The 4,833-nt window shown below is 36.4% G+C and overlaps 1 long non-coding RNA gene across 1 annotated transcript in view; it reads left to right on the forward strand.

The window, feature by feature from the left end:
* Window positions 1–4,588, forward strand: part of LOC109843097 — an 8,398-nt gene extending 3,810 nt beyond the window's left edge. Inside the window, exon 2 of the long non-coding RNA XR_002247508.1 lies at window positions 2,876–4,588. This is a non-coding gene — a long non-coding RNA (uncharacterized LOC109843097). The remainder of the gene's footprint in view (window positions 1–2,875) is intronic.

Here is a 4,833-nt window from a genome sequence, read left to right on the forward strand (position 1 = left end):
TGGTGGGTTTCTTCATATTAAGTCAGAACTCTAAAGTCTTACACATTTTATTTGCCAAGAAATTTTTTTAACACTTTGACATGTAGGTAATTAAACATTGTTATTAAAATAGTTTCTTATATATGACCATTCAAGGGTTTCTTCTGCATTTAAAACCCATGTATCAACTTATAAAGGTAGGTATACCTAAGAAAATTACCAATACAGTGAATTGTTGCATTAATTAGAAAGGAATGCGATGGTTCATATTTCAACTTGATGATTGATCTATTTAGAGCACAATGAGCATGTTTTCAACTCAAAGAGCAAGACCGAGGAAGATATCAAAAGGACTGAGGAAACGCCTCGCATTTAGTGAACTTCCACTTGTGTGGGTTTGATCAGTTGTCGCTGCTTCAGTTGTAGAAGGCCTCAACAAAAGTTACGTAACTTTCTCGTCCTAGCCGCCTCACTTTGAGAAAATAAAATTTTGATATACTGAGTACATATATATATATATATATATACTACATATAGTCACAATAGCTACACCCGCAGCTATACCTACCATAGCGCCGCTCCGTATACTATACCGTATACTATGTACATAATACAGCCTTTATATATATATCACCCCTCTACCCTACTGATACCTCACTACGCTACACATCACATACATCTTCGTGCTTTAGAGTAGAAGGCACCTCCAAAACAACCACACAGTTATTTACCCATCCCACTCCTACCATCAACCTCGAAAATAAAATTTTGATATATACGCACTTACTAGCTACCCTCGACTATAACTATATAATATACCGTATACGTATATATATAGAGGAGGAGAGAGAGCGAGAGAGGCAATACTATATCCAAACCCTAAGTTTGATGTCCACCAAAGTTTATAGCCACCCACATTATATTAACTATTAAACAACATTTTTATATAATACATGGATCACCTCCTTCAGCGCCAATAGATGAGTGTAAAAATTTTGGTGGACTCACCACTATTGCGCCTATCCACTTAAGTTCGAATACGGAAGTTTTCACCTATATAATTAGTATCTAAATACATATAGTGACCATATACTAATAAACGTAACTATATACTACGTCCCAACTAGTAATATATATATAGTACGGACCTATACACTCTATACCGCTGACTATACTATAGGCCCTATATCCTATAGGCTCTACTGGTTATAGCTAGTATACCTACTCAGCTATGTCATATTTAGTGATTGAATAGTATAACTATATCAGTATACGTAGTGGAAATATGACTGCAAATATGGTGAGTGAGCCGTGGCCCAAGATCCCCCACCCCCTACCCCCATACCAGCCTTGAAGAGAGAGCCTTACATACGTATCTCACCTACTTTCTACAAGAGGTTTTATTTTCAGGTGTGATGTTAGGGTGGGGTTGATTGATGACCACCCTAACTTACAAGTTCATGCCAGAATTGATATTCAAGTTTACTCGTATATTCTTCTCAGTATATTATCATATATAGGTACTATATACCTACTACCTATATAGTATATCTACAGTGCGTACCAATATACTGACCTTATATATACCGTCCCTAGTATATATACCTACTAGGTCACTAATCTCTTACTAATAACCCGGAGAAACTTGGTACCAAGGTTCCTCCGCCAATTAGAGCTTATAATTAGAAGTGACCTCCCCAGATTTCAGTGTGGTAATCAAAGATCATTATTAAAGAGATACACAACTCCTCTGCCATTCAAACGGAGTGTAATAATATCATCTACTCTACACCAACACACAAAAAACCAACTAAACACAGAATAATGGAAATCATGTAATCAAAATGACTCTTATAATCTCTTTTAAAACACCCTCACATAATTGAATCTGATTCACTCGCAGTGAATGGATTCCACACGCGAAAGTCTTTCGTTTTTTCAATTGAATCCTCAACTGATACCTATGGAGGTGAATCGAATTCATGGAGTGAATCGAGATTCACTTGCAGTGAATCCCGAGTTCCAGTTATGTGGAGGTGAAAACCTGGACTGATTGAACTGGCTTCATCCAGTGACCATCTGATCATTGGTTGTTTGCTTGGCCCCTACTTTAAGAATTGCACTCTTTAATGGCATCCAAATAGCAAGGGGTTTTGTACGTCGTTTTGTTTGGTTGTTTGCTGCAAGTAAATAGGTTTTAGTTTTTTAGTCTAGGAGGTTTTTATTAGAAACCTACCATCATATACTACCTACGCCTCAGCTGCATTCTATGACGCGTATAGTATATTCACTATATACTATACTGATCCTACCCTGATCAAAAATGGAGACTTGGTACATTAATGTCTCTCCAAGCAACTTGGTAGTGCGATGTGGCCTACAATCTCTGCCCCTACCATCCACTCGAAGATACGAGCCTCACACCACCCTTCCTCACCTCCAACTGAGTGTAGCCGGAACAAGATTATGAGCCGCTCACATCACTACCAAGTTTGTTTGCAGAACTTGGTGACCGAAGTTTTCATTTTTCTCTATCTCTCTCTCACTCCTCTCCCTCTCTTATATATACTAGTCATACTTACTATAGCGTACTCATATTACTAATAGTACTATATACTTAGTATCGCTACCCCTAGCTAATATACCCCTACTATATAATATACTATATAATATATATATACATACCGTACCATGATTCAATATTCCTACCTATACCGCTAGAGAGAGAGAGAGAAGAGCAATCCTGACATCTGATGCTTATTATAGTACCATTTTCTTTTTCTAATTTTTTGCTTCTTTTACATAAAACTAGTTAAAGTGATGGCTGAAGAATGTCATCATATATTACCCAATCCTTGTATGATCATATGACCTACATATGTATAACGTGTAGCAGGTAGCACAAGGACATAGAGTGACAATGGGCCCTTGGCGTGAATATGCCTCGTACTAATTAATTTCCTTGCTTAGCCTATGAGATTTCAAGCCTGGCGTTATCTATTCTGGCCTACCACAATATTATGATCCATTAATTGATGCACTAATCCAGCTACTACCTCTAATGATTTGATGCAGCTTATAAGTTGTTAACGTACAATTACTTTCTTTTTTCCCCACTTTATTGTTCTTTTTTTTTTTAGAGTTTGTTGCGATTGGCGTTGCAATTTTAGGGTCCTTCAACTTTTAAAAACGTTGCAATTGTCAGTTACGTCCAAGTCGTCAGCTGCGACTGTAATTCGATCTTCATTTATAATTAGTCACAGTGAAACAAACAATTCAAATAATCCAAAATGTTCCAATTGTATGTAGTAAACACAATGGCAATCCTGCAATTACAATGAACCATGAAATCCCAGATGAAACTTAACCCTAAAATTTAATATCTATTATATATTTTTTCTATAGCTGCACCAAACATCTTCTAGATTCAGGAAAATCATTAATTACCTGTTCAGCTCGTACCTATACATCATGAGCTTATAAATTATAATGTGCAGGCAGTTGACTCTTAAAAATTGCAGCAGTATATCCATTTCGAAGGGGAAGTTTTAATCTGCTTAATGTAACGACGACAAGTTTGAACAGGTGTTGGTGAACTAACTTTCTGGTAATTAATCTGTAATTAACTTCCGCCAAGCTACTATTAGGTGTTAATTACAGACTACTGAGTGCTTAAAGTATTACTATCTAGATCAAGCCCGTCAAACATAGGTTAGGCAAATCTTACATCATTAAATAGCTGTCAAAACCTAGGAAAATTGAATCCTCTGAGATCATCTAGTCTGACTCTTTGAGCTCAAAACACGCTCGTACTTCCTTTCTAATTACTGAGCAAACAAATTAACTGCAATTACCGCATTAATATCATTCGTTTATTTTATTAAACCACAAGATGTGCAAAACTCTTCTATTGACATGGGTTCAAAACTGAAATTATGAATTATGATTAGAGGCAAGCTAAGCACATAAGGACTAAATGTTGGGATATTCATTTGTAAACATATATAGTACTGCATAGTAAAGAAAGAGCGATGATTTTAAGTAGGCTTTTAGAGCCAATTCAGAATACTTTTAAGCTTTCGGGTTAATTAGCAAAGCCAATCTCAATATATTTAAGGCTGTAAACTTCCAATTAGGTCCGGTTTCTCGAGGATTAGTGTATGGTCCTCCTGCGGTTGGAACATCAGCAAAAGGAGAGATTTTCCAACACATGCCATCATTCTGCGCATTATTTTAGCGAGTCATTCTAAAGGACATGGTATTATTGACAACCGACTTAGTCATGAAAATCTCTTCTGTGTAAATCTCAGTTCAGATATAATCAATTCATAATGTATCTATTAAGCATTATTAATCCACGATTCTTTGCTTGTTATCCAATTCATCTCACCTTCTCTATCAACTCTCCTGGGTTTAGTGCTGATCAGATATGGTCGCCTTCGATGTCTATAGAAGAGCCATCTTCATGTCGAAGCCTTCGAAATCCAGTAGCAAGAAATTTCTGGTCGATGCTGGGAGGCCCCTCTTCACTCTGAAATCCAAGGTTTCTTATTGAGATTTGTTTTTGTTATTGTTTTGAATTATAGATATATAATTCCTTTTATCTATACCTCCAGTAGTATTTACTGGATTTAGAGGGACATTTACATTAATCATAGCTGTCGATTTGTCTAGTATGTGACTATAATTCATACCAAATCTAACACTCAACAACCTTCGATGTCTATATAAGTGCCTCCGATGTCTATAGAAGAGACATCTTCATGTCGAAATTAACCTTCCAAATCCAGCAACAAGAAATTTATAGACGATGCTGAGAGACCTCTCTTCACTCTGAAGTCCAAGGTTTCTTAT

This window comes from Asparagus officinalis, chromosome 5, assembly GCF_001876935.1.
Source record: "Asparagus officinalis chromosome 5, Aspof.V1, whole genome shotgun sequence".
Classification (NCBI taxonomy): Eukaryota; Viridiplantae; Streptophyta; class Magnoliopsida; order Asparagales; family Asparagaceae; genus Asparagus; species Asparagus officinalis.